The 18,036-nt window shown below is 43.8% G+C and overlaps 1 pseudogene across 1 annotated transcript; it reads right to left on the bottom strand.

The window, feature by feature from the left end:
- Positions 1-420: 420 nt before the first annotated feature.
- On the bottom strand, positions 421-8,593 carry LOC149428788 (low affinity immunoglobulin gamma Fc region receptor III-B-like; annotated as a pseudogene). The gene is made up of 5 exons (XR_016310681.1): positions 8,569-8,593; positions 8,376-8,474; positions 5,749-5,769; positions 3,709-4,067; positions 421-800 (listed from the first exon to the last, which is right to left on the bottom strand). The product of XR_016310681.1 is annotated as a low affinity immunoglobulin gamma Fc region receptor III-B-like (transcript).
- Between the last annotated feature and the right edge of the window lie 9,443 nt (positions 8,594-18,036).

Raw genomic sequence — 18,036 nt, 5'->3', positions numbered from 1 at the left:
GGTAATGAGTGCAGGACAGAGGAGCCTCTTAAAGAAGAAGGTACAGGTCTGTGAGAGCCAGAAATCTTGCTTGTTTGTAGGTGACCAAATACTTATTTTCCACCATAATTTGCAAATAAATTCTTTCCAGATCAGCCAATGAGATTGTCTGGATTTGTTTTCTCATTTTGTCTCTCATAGTTGAGGTCTACCTATGATGCCAATTACAGGCCTCTCTCATCTTTGTAAGTGGGAGAACTTGCACAATTGGTGGCGGACTAAATATTTTTTTGCCCCACTGTATATACATGATTTTGCGCAGTCCTGCTGCCCTGTAGTAGTACTTCTGCTATAGGCCAAAGGACAAGCAGTTGAAGAAAAAAATACCAAGCCTTTAGAACCACTTCAAGTCACTTCTTTCGTGGAGGAATTCTTTATTTTTTATTTCTGCAACTGAGTGACTTTGACGATCATTTCTTCTGGGAGTTCACCTTCCTCTGGACCTACCAATATTTCTAAGGATGCCGTTATAAATAGGATTTCTAATTTACCTTTCACAGAGATAAAGGATCCATCTGAGTGCTCATCCACAGCTGAACTATCATAGCGGTGTATTTGTTTCGTACATTTGTACAATCCAGACTGATTCAGATCCATGTTAGGAATATGGAACTCGGAGGCAGATTTTGGTGGTTGGATCTCTTTATCATCCTTGTAGAATATTGTATTTATTTCATTATAATGTATCGTATGGTGACATCTCAGAGTCAGGGGGTCTCCTTCATATATGGCAGATGGGGGTCTCTGCAGGATGACATATGCTGAAAGATAAATAAATAAAGATGTACTTTAGGTTGTTCTATTCACAGCCAACAGTTTGTAATGATGGAGATCCCTTCAGACGAAGTCCGGAAGTGACGAAACGCGTTAGGAAAGTGACGTCAAGATGTATGTACGTAGACCGGAAGTGTCGCCGTGGCCATTTTGTTGGTTTTCAACACATGGTTTTTTATGGTGTTTGGTTGAAAAAGCTTGAAACCATGTCTGGAGCTGATATTTTCAAATTTTAATGTAAGTGATGAATAAAAAGATATCCCTATGCTTTGAATACTGTTCCTGAGACCCTTCTTATCTCTCTGCGGACCTTGGAAAAACTTTTTGGAAGATAATGTGGAGGAATACTTTTCCATAGTATTGTTTGAGCATTTCAAATACTCATAGAGGGTAATAGTTAGAGATGAGCGAAGTATTCAAAAATTCGATTCGGCTGATTCGGCCAATTTCAGGAAGAAATTCGATTCGATGCGAATTTATTCGCTACGAAGTTAACTTATAAAAAGGGTTTCTAGGCTTCAGAGAGCCTTTAAATTAGTGCAGAACACTGTACCTTTAATTTAAATGCACTTGGAGATGAGGAAGGAGAAGGAGAAGGATGAGAAGAAGGAGAATGAGAAGGATGAGAAGAAGGAGAAGGAAAAGGATGAGAAGAAGGAGAAGGATGAGAAGAAGGAGAAGGAGAAGGAGAAGGAGAAGGAGAAGGATGAGAAGAAGGAGAAGGATGAGAAGATGGAGAAGGAGAAGGATGAGAAGAAGGAGAAGGATGAGAAGAAGGAGAAGGATGAGAAGAAGGAGAAGGATGAGAAGAAGGAGAAGGATGAGAAGAAGGAGAAGGATGAGAAGAAGGATGAGAAGAAGGATGAGAAGAAGGAGAAGGATGAGAAGAAGGAGAAGGATGAGAAGAAGGAGAAGGAGAAGGATGAGAAGAAGGAGAAGGAGAAGGATGAGAAGAAGGATGAGAAGAAGGAGAAGGATGAGAAGAAGGAGAAGGATGAGAAGAAGGAGAAGGATGAGAAGAAGGATGAGAAGAAGGAGAAGGATGAGAAGAAGGAGAAGGATGAGAAGAAGGAGAAGGAGAAGGATGAGAAGAAGGAGAAGGATGAGAAGAAGGAGAAGGATGAGAAGAAGGAGAAGGATGAGAAGAAGGAGAAGGATGAGAAGAAGGAGAAGGATGAGAAGAAGTATGAGAAGAAGGAGAAGGATGAGAAGAAGGATGAGAAGAAGGAGAAGGATGAGAAGAAGGAGAAGGAGAAGGATGAGAAGAAGGAGAAGGAGAAGGATGAGAAGAAGGAGAAGGATGAGAAGAAGGAGAAGGATGAGAAGAAGGATGAGAAGAAGGATGAGAAGAAGGAGAAGGATGAGAAGAAGGATGAGAAGAAGGATGAGAAGAAGGAGAAGGATGAGAAGAAGGATGAGAAGAAGGAGAAGGATGAGAAGAAGGATGAGAAGAAGGAGAAGGATGAGAAGAAGGATGAGAAGAAGGAGAAGGATGAGAAGAAGGAGAAGGAGAAGGATGAGAAGAAGGAGAAGGATGAGAAGAAGGGGAAGGATGAGAAGAAGGATGAGAAGAAGGAGAAGGATGAGAAGAAGGACAGTTCTGTGACAGTTTCTGTCTATTTCTGACAGTTCTGGGACATTCACTCCATACAGCGGTTGAAACATTGTATCTATTTGTTTCCATAAATGACATTCTGCAGATACACTTAGAGGAGCTCTGCAGATACACTTTTTGCCGGCTTGGAATTATTCTTATTTTCATCCTACTTCTTCTTCTTCATCCTCATCCTCTTCTTCTTCTTCTGAGGATGAGGATGAGGATGAAGAAGAAGAAGAAGAAGAAGAAGTAGGATGAAAATAAGATTAATTCCAAGCCGGCAGAATAGAGGAGCTCTGCAGATACACTTTTTGCCGGCTTGGAATTATTCTTATTTTCATCCTACTTCTTCTTCTTCTTCTTCTTCATCCTCATCCTCATCCTCTTCTTCTTCTGATGAGGATGAGGATGAAGAAGAAGAAGTAGGATGAAAATAAGAATTCCAAACCGGCAAAAAGTGTATGTGCAGAGTTCCTCTATTTCTGACAGTTCTCTGACAGCTCCTTCACATGTACAGCGGTTGAAACATCTGTATCCTAAATGGAAACTAATAGATACAATGTTTCAACCGCTGTACATGTGAAGGAACTGTCAGAGAAATGTCAGAAATAGCGGAGCTCTCTGCAGGGACACTTTTGCCGGCTGATCGGGAAAAATCTGATTCGCGCACCTGAAGTAGGCAAATATTCGGATTCGCCGCGAATCGAATTTTTCCTGAAATTCGTATCGAATTCCGGTTCGCCTGGTTCGATTCGCTCATCTCTAGTAATAGTATTTAGTACTACTGTGTGTTGGTTGTTGGTAGACACTGAATTGCAGTGACCACAGAGTGCTCACAGTTTGATTAGTGTGATTATATGCACTATAAGAAAAACATTTTTTTTTTCTTTGCACAAAAGGTTTTTTGAAGTGTATTTTGGTTGCACGGGGTGATTATTGTTATTATTATTATCATTAAGGTAATGCACTAGATATTATTATATTTTTACTTCGAGGTGCATTTTGGATGAAGTAGGAGCCAATCCTTTCAGTGGATGAAAAGAGTGAATAAATTTGGGATATTTGTGGACACTATTTTGGACTTTCTTTTTGGACAATTTTTTTTTTGATTAGTGGGACTTAGTGTTGCATATTATATGTTTAAAATCAATTTATTTATTTATTTTATTTTTGTCATTCACAAAAAGGTTGTATATGTATTACTGCACTTTCTAGGGAGAAAGTATTGACTTTTTGAGGGTTTAAAAAGGATAAATGTATACATTGATTGAAGGATGGAGATGAGATGGTGGACTCACCTTGTATAACATTTAGGAAGACGGGATCACTGATATCACCACCACTGACCCGGCACTGGTAATCTCCTCTGTCCCGATGTGCCGCAGATCGAATGGTATAAAGACTCTGATGATCTCCTGGTATTGGTTGGTTGTCTTTGTACCATTGGTAGGTCCGGGGCTCCTCTGGTCCAGTAGACGGCACATTACATGTTAGAGTCACATCGTCATAGTATATTATATTCCCCCAGTTGGGTGTGAAGGTCACCACAGGTCTGGCACCTCCTATAGAAGAAAAGGATCACACAGAACACATAGAGAGCACAGTGTGCAGCAAAACACAGATCATTGAACATATTTAGTATAAGAAAAAAAACTTCCTCTGGAGAAATTGAAATGTTTGTAGTCCTGGCCACAGAGCTTGTTGGTAAATCTTTGTTTGCAACCACAATCCCCCCCCCCCCCCCCCCATGTCTTAATTCTTTCACTCTCAAAACTGATATTGCATTTTTAATTTTTTTTACACACACATTAATGATGATTTAAAAGCCCCTGAAGATAATTGGTTTAGAGTCAACTGTGATTAATGGGTTTAGAATGATTGATCTCACTCCGCTATGAACTGCAATATGTCACATGTGTAGTGCAATTATTATTATTTATTATTATTATTATACAGGATTTATATAACGCCAACAGTTTGCGCAGCACTTTATAGAATGAAGTTAGACATTACAGTTACAATACAATCTGATACAAGAGGAAACAGAGGGCCCGGCCTGGGAGCTTACAATCTAGGAGGAAGGGTCCAGTGATACAAAAGGTAATAGCTGTGGGGGGAGGAGCTGATGGAGGAAATAAATGGCGGTTTACTATTTAGAAGCAGAATAGGCTTCTTTAAAGAGAAAGGTTTTCAGGGATCGTCTAAAGCTGGATAGATTAGGAGATAGTGGGATAGATTGGGGTAGGGAGTTCCATAGTATGGGAGAAGCTCGGGAGAAATCCTGGAGGTGAGCAAGGGAGGAGGAGACATAGGAACTAGAGAGCAGAAGGTCTTTGGAGGATCAAAGAGAGCAGTTTGGTTGATAATTTGAGACCAGGTTGGTGCTGTAGCTGGGGGCAGAGTTGTGGATGGCTTTGTAAGTTGTTGAGGGATTGGCAGAGAGGGGTAGCAGACACTGAATGGAGGCCAATGGAGGGATTGGCAAAGAGGGGTGGGGGACACTGAACGGTTGGTTAGGTGGATGAGTCTGGCAGCAGTATTCATGATGGACTGGAGGGAGGATAGCCTATGTAAAGGTAAGCCAATGAGAAGGGAGTTGCAGTAGTTGAGGCGAGAGATACCAAGGGAGTGACTTAGAAACTTTGTGGTGTCATTGGTCAGGAAGGGGCGTATTCTGAAGATGTCAATTGACACTTTTGTTCAAAGGTGCCCCCAACTAGTATGTTTAGATTTACATGTGTGTGTATGTGTGTTTGTGGTGGTTAGGGGGAGGGGGTGTCTAAAAAATGTTGTGTGGCTTTAAGTGCCCGGTGTAATTCTGTAACGATTATCACAGAGACAGCAAATGAGGAAATACCTAAAACTTTGAGAATAAGAGAGAAAATCTTCAAACAGGGACACTGTCTGGTGACAACCAACTAAACAGGCTTTCTCCATACTAAGGGAGATTTTCTCTTACTTCCTGTCATGTCTACAGGACAGGAGGATAAATCTCTCCAAAGAGACACAGATGGCAAAAAGATAGAGGATCCCTACCCTATCAAAAATAAAATAGTTATGCCTTCAGATTTACTTTAATGTGTAAGCTGCCATCTTGGCCTCTGATCTTCATGGTGATGCACATGTGGTGATCCATGATACTAGCCATTGATGGCTTGACAATTCAATTGAGAACTGACATAAGCAGACTAGTACCTGTAACAGTCATCACACAAGGCATGGGAAAATTATAATCAATGACTCAAACCTCTTGTTTCACAGAAAACGTTAAGCTGCAAGTTTTTTCTATAGCATTCCTATATGAATGGCATATTATCCGGTATCAGCTCTGTACTCACCAGATCTTCCCTCGGTCAGAGCTGAAAAGTGAAAACGCACTTTTTAGAAAATATTATGTACAGTAAATGTCATCAACGTATCTCATGTATTTCAAACAGCCAGATTCTGCTAAAGTATCTCACGTGCATTCTAAAAGTGGCGCATCATGAGCCAAATTCAAGTACAAGTTCTAGACAGGTCCATGACAGGTAGACAGGTCCATGTGAGGTAGACAGGTCCATGACACAAAGACAGGTCGATGACAAGTAGGCAGGCCCATGAGAGGTAGACAGATCCATGACAGGTAGACAGGTCCATGACAAGTAGACAGGCCCATGAGAGGTAGACAGGTAGACAGGTCCATAAGAGGTAGACAGGTCCATGAGAGGTAGATAGGTCCATGACAGGTAGACAGGTCCATGAGAGGTAGATAGGTCTAGGAATTTGAAGCATTCTTCGCCACATTTAGAATGCATGAGAGACAATTTTGCAAAATCTGCCGGCACCAGTCATTATGAACTCTAAGAAATGTTTCCACCATATCCCCTTTACTACACCAGTCACCCTCATTCAACTCCTTCACGGAGTGACCAGACCCCTTACCCCTCACAAGCTGGATATGTCAAGGGGTGGTGACACAATTTTGGGATCTATTTAGAAAGAGGATATAACATAAAACAATATTTTAATGACATGAGACCAGTGCCGTCATGACAATATGGAATCATGGGCCCCTGGGCAAAGTAATGCACTGGGGCCCCTACCAGCCTGCCCCAATTTACGCACCTACTCTCAAGAAATATATAGAGTATAAATAGTTGATAGAATAAATATTTATTTATTAGTACTTTCAATAAAACTGATTTTAAACTGTAAGAAAGTGTGCCATAAATCAAAGACTAATCCACACAAAAGGCAAAGTATTGGGGGGGGGGCAGAAGGGCACAGTATGGGGGGACATCAGGAGGGCACAATACTGGGATCAGGAGGGCACAATACCGGGATCAGGAGGGCACAGTACGGGGGGACATCAGGAGGGCACAATACTGGGATCAGGAGGGCACAGTACGGGGGGACTTTAGGAGGGTACATTACTGGGATCAGGAGGGCACAGTACGGGGGGACATCAGGAGGGTACAATACTGGGATCAGGAGGACACAATACGGGGGGGCATCAGGAGAACACAATACTGGGATCAGGAGGACACAGTACGGGGGGACATCAGGAGGGCACAATACTGGGATCAGGAGGGTACATTACTGGGATCAGGAGGGCACAGTATAGGGGGACATCAGGAGGGCACAATACTGGGACCAGGAGGACACAGTACGGGGGGGCATCAAGAGAACACAATACTGGGATCAGGAGGGCACAGTATGGGGGGGCATCAGGAGAACACAATACTGGGATCATGAAGGCATAATACAGGGGGACATCAGGAGGGCACAATACTGGGATCAGGAGGGCACAGTGCAGGTTGTTGGACGCTGCCCTTGCCTTCCTGGGACAGCTTAGCAAAAAAAGGTAAATCCAGGACAGTTGGCAAGTATGATGTAATGCAAGATTATCATGGGGCCCCCATGCATCTGGGGCCCCCTGGGAACTGCCCATACATTAAGGAAGCCCTGCGTGACAAAAGGGGCATTTGGCTGTAGACCCGAACAAGTACCCCCAGTTGTGTTCATCATTGACTTTGGCAATTAAAACTAAGATTTTCTGAAAATCACATTTGTGGAATCTGATTTATCTAGATCAGTGGTCTAAAAACTGGGGGCCAGATGTGGCCCTTTGATTGCTTTTATCCGGCCCTTGGGGCACTATTTCACCCACTGATACCAACAATGGGGCATACTTCTCCCCATAAACACCAAAATTTCCTGCAGTGACACGGGCAATGGATTAAAATTCCACCCACTGATACCAACAATGGGGTGCTATTCCTTCCACTGACACCAAAGATGGGACACTATTCCTCCCACTGATACCAACAATGGGGTGCTATTCCTCTCACTGATACCAATGATGGGGCACTATTCCTCCCACTGACATAGGGACCTTTTTTACTCCCACTGGCCACAGTCTGGCCCCCCTAAAGTCTGAAGGACAGCAAACTGGCTCTTTGTTTAGAAAGTTTGGAGACCCCCAATGAATGGGAATCCTCCAGTCTGTGTGACAAGACCACAAACACAGCTACAATCAATAATTATAATACAACACAAGTCAAGAAATGCTCTGCTCAGGTGCCTTCCGTAGCTCCTTTCTGTAATGTGCAATCCTCCATCACTGAGAACGGGTTATACTCAACAATTGGAGCAAAATGTATTTCTCATGGAACAAGACAGCTTGTATAATGATCATTAGATGGTGTCAATAGTGACTATGATGGAAGAAGAAGAAGCAGAAGAATTAGAAGAAGAAGAGGAATTAGAAGAAGAAGAAGAATTAGGAGATGAGAGGTCATCATATTGTGTCCCCAGCATATATAATGAGTGTGTTTTACGTCGAGCCTCCAGCAGGTTCATAGTAATGCGTTGGTTTGTGTGTCACACGATCTCCAAGGAAAAGACACTCTGATACTTCAATACTCAGAACAAAATAATAGAATACTAAGAATACAAAAAAAAGAATAAAAACTGTTTTACTTACAAAGGAACACGATGGCGAGGAAGACCGACACGGTAGCCATGACCATGAAGTTGCGATCGCCTTTCTGAGAAGCAGAAGTTATGACTCTCCTCTGACTTCCTGAGAGTTATTTATACACATTTCATCAGAGTTATAACCACTGTTGGAAGGATGTAGAAAGAAGAATAATCTGTGATAGCCAATCAGATCTCACTTCTCCGGAGGGGCAGACTGACCATTCGAGCACTCGGTACTGTATGAGGGCCCGGGGTCAGTAGGGGGCCCCATGAAATACCCCTGGTACCTTTTTATAGGCTTTTTTGGGTGTGCTTTGAGTGTGGGCAAGGACACAGGGGCCCCATGATCCCTTATTGCCCGGGGGCCCCATGAGTTGTCTGTCCACCCCTGCTTCTCCGTTATATAATATGATAGTCTAGACCAGCAATGGGCAAACTACGGCCCGGCGGACCTTTTAATCCGGCCCGCGGAGCTAGGCTCCCGCTAGGCCAGTGGTCGGCAAGCCGCGGCTCGCGAGCCACATGCGGCTCTTTACAAACTTAAATGCGGCTCTCCTGTGTGCCGGGCGCCCGCTCCCCTCCCTCCTCTCGGGCGGGCAGGCGGGCGGGCTGCCTCCTCTCCTCCTCTCCCCTCCCCTCCTCTCGGATGGCCGCCCCCCCTCTCGGATGGCCGCCCCCCTCCCTCCTCTCGCTCGTCAGGACTCTGCAGCTGTCAGGATGTAGGCGGGGCAGCCAGGATGTAGGCGGGGCAGCGTGACGAACTCTTCTCCTCTCACAGTCCTCCCTGAAGATCAGAACGGCGCGGGAAAACGAGAGGAACGCGCGGAGCAAAGGTAAGTGAATTGACACAGGGGGGGACTTACTATATGGGGAATGAATTACTATATGGGGGACTTACTATATGGGGAATTAATTACTATATGGGGGACTTACTATATGGGGAATGAATTACTATATGGGGGACTTACTATATGGGGAATGAATTACTATATGGGGGACTTACTATATGGGGAATGAATTACTATATGGGGGACTTACTATATGGGGAATGAATTACTATATGGGGGACTTACTATATGGGGAATGAATTACTATAGGGGGGACTTACTATATGGGGGACTTACTATATGGGGGACTTACTATATGGGGGATGAATTACTATATGGGGGATGAATTAATATGGGGGATGAATTACTATATGGGGGATGAATTACTATGTGGGGGATGAATTACTATGTGGGGGATGAATTACTATGGGGGATGAATTACTATATGGGGGATGAATTGCTATATGGGGGATGAATTGCTATATGGGGGATGAATTACTATGGGGGACGAATTACTATATGGGGGACGAATTACTATATGGGGGATGAATTACTATATGGGGGATGAATTACTATGGGGGATGAATTACTATATGGGGGATTAATTACTATGCTTACTATGGGGGAATATTACTATACTTAGTATGGATGACACATACACATCATTCATCTACTCTTGGTCCGGCCCCCGGGTCCAATATATGAACCCATTGCGGCCCTCAAGTCAAAAAGTTTGCCCACCCCTGGTCTAGACACTTCAACTTCAGAAGATTTTACCCCCTTCATGACTTCCTGAGAGTTATTTATACACATTTCATCAGAGTTATAACCACTGTTGGAAGGATGTAGAAAGAGGAATAATCTGTGATAGCCAATCAGACCTCACTTCTGCCTTATCTAATGTGATAGTCTAGACACTTCAACTTCGAAGATTTTACCCCCTTCATGACCAAGCCAATTTTTTTACTATTCAGCACTGTGCAACATTCACTGGTAATTGCGCAGTCATGCAACGCTATACCCAAATTAAATTTATATCATTTTTTCACAAAAGTAGAGCTTTCTTTTGGTGGTACTTGATCACTACTGGGATTTTACTTTTTATTATATAAACAAAAAAAAGACTGTATTTTTTTAAAAAGACTAACAATATTTTTTACTTACAAAAAAAATTTTCAAAGATCTAATTTCTTCATCAATTTAGGCCAAAATGTATTTTTCTACATGTCTTTGTTAAGAAAACAAAATCTCAAGAAGTGTATATTAATTGGTTTGCGTGAAAGTTATAGCATCTACAAATGATGGAATTTTTTTTTTCTTAATACTAGTAATGGCAGCAATCAGCATCTTGTAGTGAGACTGTGACGTGCGGAGGGCAATCTGACACTAACTGACTCTGGGTGGGATCTGAATAACTGACATCTCCAGTGACACTAATACAGAGATCAGTCCTATTAGATCTACCAGTAGGAATAGAAACAAGAACCCTTTTTTGGGGAAGATATACCAATAAGAATAGTAAATACTTCATAGTCTTTCCTTTCACTCCTCTACCAGCTGCTACATAAAATGTTTTCTAGAGAGGTGAAGGATGGAGAGGCTGGGCCAGCACAGACAGTAACTGACACTCCCAGTATACAGAGGGCTAGGTTGTGCAATGAGTCTGGGGCTGAGCTTTCATTGAATGATGTCTTTAATTTAAGTGCAATGCCAAGAGTGGACGAGTAAAATTCAGGAGACTGGTCCTGGGAGGAAATCATTTCCACCATCTTTTCTATTTACTGCATTGTACTGATCTTCACATTACTGCTGACCGGGGTCCATTAGATTTAATTTACTGTTCACTCTTTAATTTCTTAGCCCAGAAGAATAACCATGGCTTTAACTCACAGCTTCCTTTGGATACACCATGACTACACATCACTCTAATGTCCTTCCTCCGCACCTCAAGTAAACAACACAAGGCAACTTCTTTGAACCAGAACTCAATTTAATGAATTGATTTTCAGAATATAGTTGAGTTAGCACAGAATAATTCCTTTACCTAGAATTGTTTGAATTAGAACAGGTGCATAAAAAGAGAATAACAAAACAGACCAAGCAGAAGGTTATGGGAAAACGAGAAGAATTAAATCATTTATTGGAAGAGGAAAAGAGGAGAGTATTTAATAAGATGATATCGGTGGGGAGATAGACCTGGAAAGTATTTGATGAAAGCTCAAAGAAAAAAGAAAGGTAAGAACTATATAGAGAAAATAAGAGATAATAAAGGATAACTAAAATATTCTACAAAAAATATAGCAGAAATGTTTAAAGAGTATCATAGTAAATTATATAATATTAATCCTCAATGGTCCATAACAGAAGAGGAAGAGAGAAGTAAAAAAAAAAAAAAGAATAATTCCTTGACATAAATGATTACACTTTACCCGACAGTTGGCTGTACATTGATTTGGCTGTTCTGTCAGTCTAGTGGTGCTGCCCATACCCTAAAATTAGGAAAGTCCTCATATATAAAGTCCATTCATGTGGTTGCTCAAAACGTGTCGCATTGAAGTGTGATGCAGCCAGTAGAACTTCTTACACAAGTCCTCACTATATGTCTCTGGTCTCCCACACCGGACTGCACCACGAGGCTGGATTGCCCTGTATATATAGCCCCGGAAGAAGGAAAGCACCACACACATACAGAACTTGTGCTGGACTGACTGGATTGGCCACTGGTCCTGGATGGATATTGTCAGGGCTCCGGGTATGACCAGAGGTATGTGAACTGACACAGGGAAACGCAGGCTTCAGATATGTTATAAACAATATAATTTATTAACACTAACAATACATAAACGCAGTGCAATACTAAAACATAACATAGTGCAAACGAACCAAACCAAACCACCCCAGATAACAATACATACAATGCAAGCGTCGTCAGGCAGGCCGGGTCAATAACAATCGGGCAGGTAGGAACAGGAGGAGCAGGCAGAGAGTAGTCAGGTCACGAGCCGGGTACAGCGACTAACAGGCAGGTAGGTACAGTGGGTCAGGCAGAGAATGGTCGGGGTCACAAGCCAGGGATCAAACAGGAGAAGTCAGCAGAGGTCCGGATCAGGCAGGGTCAGCAACGAATCAGTCAGACAGGAACAGGAACAGGAATGTAGGTAACAAGATACAGGGGCCCATAGGAAAACACACACGAAGGCGCAGACTGCAGGTCTGGCCATCCCTTAAATACACCTGTAATCAGCCTCAGGTGTTTTGGCTGACTGCAGGGTTGAGTCTCTGATTGCTGAGAGCACCCGCTGGCCAGCCCTGATACTGCAGCCCACAAGGCAGGTGAGTCCCATCATTACTGGCAAGTCCATTCCTGACAGATATGCATGTGGGCAAAAAGGAAGGAATTCCTTCCGGTGAATCGTACCCAGTGATGGATGGTGGTGATGGGTCCTCCTGGGGATTGGGCTGCTGCATTTTCTGTGCAACGTTCCAGTCATTTCAGCACGTAGACTTGGATAAAGAGAGAGGAGTGCCCAGTGTCCATGGAAATAAAACTTCTAAAGTATGGTTCATAGACGTTTATTAAAAAGTAGCAACATGTACATCAAGCCAACACGTTTCAGGGGAATAGACTCCTCCTTCTTCAGGGCTGCTGCTGCTGCGTACTATTTAATGGGAACAATTCCCATAAATGATTGTGTTGAATCAAGGTTTCAGAAATCAGGATGGCAGGATGCCGGCTTTAGTTGCATAGGCAGCAAACTTGAAGAAGGAGGAGTCTATTCCCCTGAAACGCGTTGGGTTGATGTATGTGTTGATACTTTTTAATAAACGTCTATGAGCCATATTTTAGAATTTGCATCTCTCTGGACACTGGGCGCTCCTCTCTTTTTATCTAAACACACATACAGAGCTAGACCTGCCACACAATCACATTACCCGCTGCATGTATCAGCCAGAAAATTAAAGAAACAAAACACAGCCACCGGGATAACATAATATAAAGGAGGCACCAACCTACAAGCTTTTAACAAAAAAAAGGAATAAAAAATTGGCCACTCAATGAGATTGGAGGAGAAGCGGTTAAACCTTAAACTGCGTTGGGGGTTCTTCACTGTCACAGATTTGGAACTCTTCCACATCCGGTGGTGTCAGCGGGAAGTATTGATAGCTTCATGAAACTCTTGGATGGACTTCTTAGTGAACACAGTATACGGGGATATCATTTTTAGCATGAACACACACATACCCACACAGGTTGAACCAGATGGTCTGGAGTCTTTATTCCACCTTACCAACTTTGTAAGTGAAGAAGCTGATTGGTTACCATGCAGAGCTTGGTAACCAATTGGTTGCACTCTCCAGCTTTAGTAAATCAACCCCAATATATACAAAACCCACCTTTTTTACTTTTCAGAACTTTGATTAAACAACACAAACAGCAAAGTATGACATTCATGTTTTGGATCTTATCTTAGTTATTTTTCAAGAAAACCACTTCCTGCTAAACCCTCCTCAATGTGTGAGATCAGTGACCACTTCTTCTTTGCCAATGGCGTACTGTATTCACTGTGTATGCTCATTAGTTTAGGCTCTCTTATATTTTTTTTACAATAATGTCAATTGTTTTGGTGAATATTAGTTTATTTTACAAAGATGAAGTTCCTTGAAATTTAACCAAAGCATGTTCCGTGTTCACTTAGAGGTTTCATTGAGGTCCTCAGATTCCTAGAAGTTCTTCTTCTCTACCACTTGTTGTGGAAATAGGCGAAACATACGGCAGCAGCTAATACAAATCCAGAGATCACCAGTCGTATAATATTCTGTGCCGTGTAGTCTGAGGAGAGAACCAGCAATGGATGTTATGAGAATTCAGTTTTAAAGGAAACAAAACTTTTTTTGTGCAATTTTGAACTGTGACAAATTCTGAGTATATATGAAGGGCCGAGATAAGCATCCTTCTCATTGGAAAGAAACAAAGATGTTGCTTCATGTTCCAGATAATAGGAGGAGAGGTAACACAGGAAGCATCAGAGATACACTATATTGCCAAAAGTATTGTCCCCGCCCTCCAAATCATGTGATTCAGGTGTTCCAATCCCCTCCCAATCATGTGATTCAGGTGTTCCAATCCCCTCCCAATCATGTGATTCAGGTGTTCCAATCCCCTCCCAATCATGTGATTCAAGTATTCCAATCCCTTCCCAATCATGTGATTCAGGTGTTCCAATCCCTTCCCAATCATGTGATTCAAGTATTCCAATCCCTTCCCAATCATGTGATTCAGGTGTTCCAATCCCCTCCATATCATGTGATTCAGGTGTTCCAATCCCCTCCATGGACACAGGTGTATACAATCAAGCCCCTAGGCATGCAGACTGCTTCTACAAACATTGGTGAAAGAATGGGTCGCTCCCAGGAGCTCAGTGACTCCAAGCGTGGTCCCGTGATAGGTGGTCACCTGGGCAATAAGTCCACCCGTGACATTTCCTGGCTACTAAATATTCCACGCTCAACTGTTAGTGGGATTATAACAAAGTGGATGCAACTGGGAACAACAGCATCTCAGCCACCGATTGGTAGGCCACGTCACATGACAGGGCGGGGTCAGCGCATGCTGAAGCGCACAGTGCGCAGAAGTCGCCAACTGTCTGCAGAGTCAATAGCTAAAGACTTCCAAACTTGGTGTGGCCTTCAGATGAGCCCAACAACAGTGTGTAGAGAGCTTCATGGAATGGGTTTCCATGGCCGAGCAGCTGCATCCAAGCCTTCCATCACCAAGTGCAATGCAAAGCGTCGGATGCCGTGGTGTAAAGCACGCCGCCACTGGACTCTAGAGCAATGGAGGCGTGTTCTCTGGAGTGACCAATCATGCTTCTCTGTCTGGCAATCTGTTGGACATGTCTGGGTTTGGCGGTTGCCAGGAGAACGGTACTTGCCTGACTACATTGTGCCAAGTTTAAAGTTTGGTGGAGGGGGGATTATGGTGGGGGGTTGTTTTTCAGACAAGGGAAAGAGAATAATGGAAGGGAAGGAAGACTAAGGGAAACAGAACAAGGGAAAGGTATACAGATAAAGGAAAGAAGACTGTATCACAATATGTAAATGTTGAGTCTTAGTGCTGCTCATCCTACCCTGCCAGCATTGGCCCACAAGTACCATTATAGCAAGCACAGCCCTGTTTCAGTCCTCAGCTAGGAACTTCCTTCTTCCCTGTGTGCCGTGTTAGTGTCAGGAATGGATTCCCCACTGGTGGTGGGACTCACCTGCCGTGTGGGCTGCAGTACCAGGGCTGGGCAGCGGGTGCTCTCAGCAACCAGAAGCTCACTCCTGCAATCAGCCATCACCTAAAGCTGATTGCAGGAAGTGTATTTAAGGAATGGCCAGACCTGCAGTCAGGGCCTTGGTGTATTGTTTCCCATGAGCCCCTGTACCTGCATCCTGTCTGCTTCCTGCCTGATCCTGCTTTAATCCTGACTCTGCATGAACTCTGCCTGTCCTGACCTCGGCTATTCCTGACTACTCTTCCGCCTGCTCCTTGTACCTTGCCTGCCCGTTTGCTACCGACCCGGCCTGCCCGACTACGCTTAGTATTGTTTCTATTGTTATCTGTTGGAGATTTGGTTGCACTGTGTTTATGTTTAGTCTTTAATAAATTGTATTGTTTATTCTATACCTGAAGCCTGTGTTTCCCTGTGTCAGTCCACACATCTCTGGTCATACCCGGAGCCCTGACATCTAGTTTCTTTTTACTTTTTGCTAGTTGAAGGAATTTGTAGAGAATTTGAAGGTTTTTATAACAAAATGGAACAAGCTACAATGAATTCTCTTCAGCATTGCCTTGATGAGTTAACACTGCCTGTGGATTTTCTCAAGTCAGCAAGTTGCCAAACCATCTATACAGGCTGGGTGTCAGGAGGTATGTCTTTTGCATCAAGTGATATTTGAGACAGAACATGTACAGATCAGATGTTTATTCAGCTACTCAAACTCACCGTGTATCCGCGTTCTCTGGGTATAGAGCCCATCACTCATCTTCCTCACAGTGTCAGACGCCATCCTCACTTCACAGGTATAATTTCCAGAATCCTCCAGCTGAGCTGACCGCACTCTGTATGTATCGGATACACTGAATTCCTGCACAGTCCGTCCATCTCTGTAGAAGGCAAAGTGCAGCTCTGTGCCGCCTCTGAGCGGATCTAGTCTGGTGTCACACGTCACCGTCATCTCACCTCCTTCTATTACCCTGGACGGGGCCACTTTTATTTCCAGAGGAGAGAAAATCTCTGGAGGAGGAAAGGAGGCCAATGATTGGCCAGTGTGAGTCCTATTCCCTCAACATGTGAATCTCAGGAAATAAAGAAATAAAAATTGTATATAAGGATAATGGATAATTGGACCAAATGTATTCATTCACTTTGACACCCTCACCATGGATCTGGATATGGAGCCCATCACTCATCTTCCTCACAGAGCCAGATCTCCTCCTCACTTCACAGGTATATTTCCCAGAATCCTCCAGCTGAGCTGACCGCACTCTGTATGTATCGGATACATTGAAGTCCCTCACAGTCCGTCCATCTCTGTAGAAGGCGAAGTGCAGCTCTGTGCCGCCTCTGAGCGGATCCAGTCTGGTGTCACACGTCACCATCATCTCATCTCCTTCTATTACCCTGGATGGGGTCACTTTTATTTCCGGAGGAGAGAAGAGTTCTAGAAGGGGAAATTGTTAGAAATGACAAATGATGGGAATGCATTCATGTTCTCTAAATGTTGATGATCCCACAATGCTGTGAAGGAATATAAACCATTTTCCAATGTTTGGCTAAGTGGAGCTGTTATATCCACTACAGGGGTCTCCAAACTCTTCAAACAAAGGAACGGTTTATGGTCCTTCATACTTTAAGAGGCCAGTGGGGGTAGAAAGTATTTCGGGCCCAGCATCAGCGAGAAACATGGCCTCAGGGATGGTGGTCAGTAGGAGGAAGAGTAGTGCCCCATCATTGGTGTCAGTGGGAGGAATAGTGCCCCATCATTGGTATCAGTGGGAGGAATAGTGCCCCATCATTGGTGTCAGTGGGAGGAATAGTGCCCCATCATTGGTGTCAGTGGGAGGAATAGTGCCCCATCATTGGTATCAGTGGGAGGAATAGTGCCCCATCATTAATGTCAGTGGGAGGAATAGTGCCCCGTCATTGGTGTCAGTGGGAGGAATAGTGCCCCGTCATTGGTGTCAGTGGGAAGAATAGTGCCCCATCATTGGTGTCAGTGGGAGGAATAGTGCCCCATCATTGGTGTCAGTGGGAGGAATAGTGCCCCATCATTGGTATCAGTGGGAGGAATAGTGCCCCATCATTGGTGTCAGTGGGAGGAATAGTGCCCCATCATTGGTATCAGTGGGAGGAATAGTGTCCCATCATTGGTGTCAGTGGGAGGAATAGTGCCCCATCATTGGTATCAGTGGGAGGAATAGTGCCCCATCATTGGTATCAGTGGGAGGAATAGTGCCCCATCATTGGTGTCAGTGGGAGGAATAGTGCCCCATCATTGGTATCAGTGGGAGGAATAGTGCCCCATCATTGGTGTCAGTGGGAGGAATAGTGCCCCATCATTGGTGTCAGTGGGAGGAATAGTGCCCCATCATTGGTGTCAGTGGGAGGAATAGTGCCCCATCATTGGTGTCAGTGGGAGGAATAGTGCCCCATCATTGGTATCAGTGGGAGGAATAGTGCCCCATCATTAATGTCAGTGGGAGGAATAGTGCCCCGTCATTGGTGTCAGTGGGAGGAATAGTGCCCCGTCATTGGTGTCAGTGGGAAGAATAGTGCCCCATCATTGGTGTCA

This window comes from Staurois parvus, unplaced genomic scaffold, assembly GCF_062004578.1.
Source record: "Staurois parvus isolate SC_StPar_1 unplaced genomic scaffold, SC_StPar_1.0 ptg002969l, whole genome shotgun sequence".
Taxonomy (NCBI): Eukaryota; Metazoa; Chordata; class Amphibia; order Anura; family Ranidae; genus Staurois; species Staurois parvus.
This window is presented reverse-complemented; position numbering and strand designations above follow the sequence as displayed.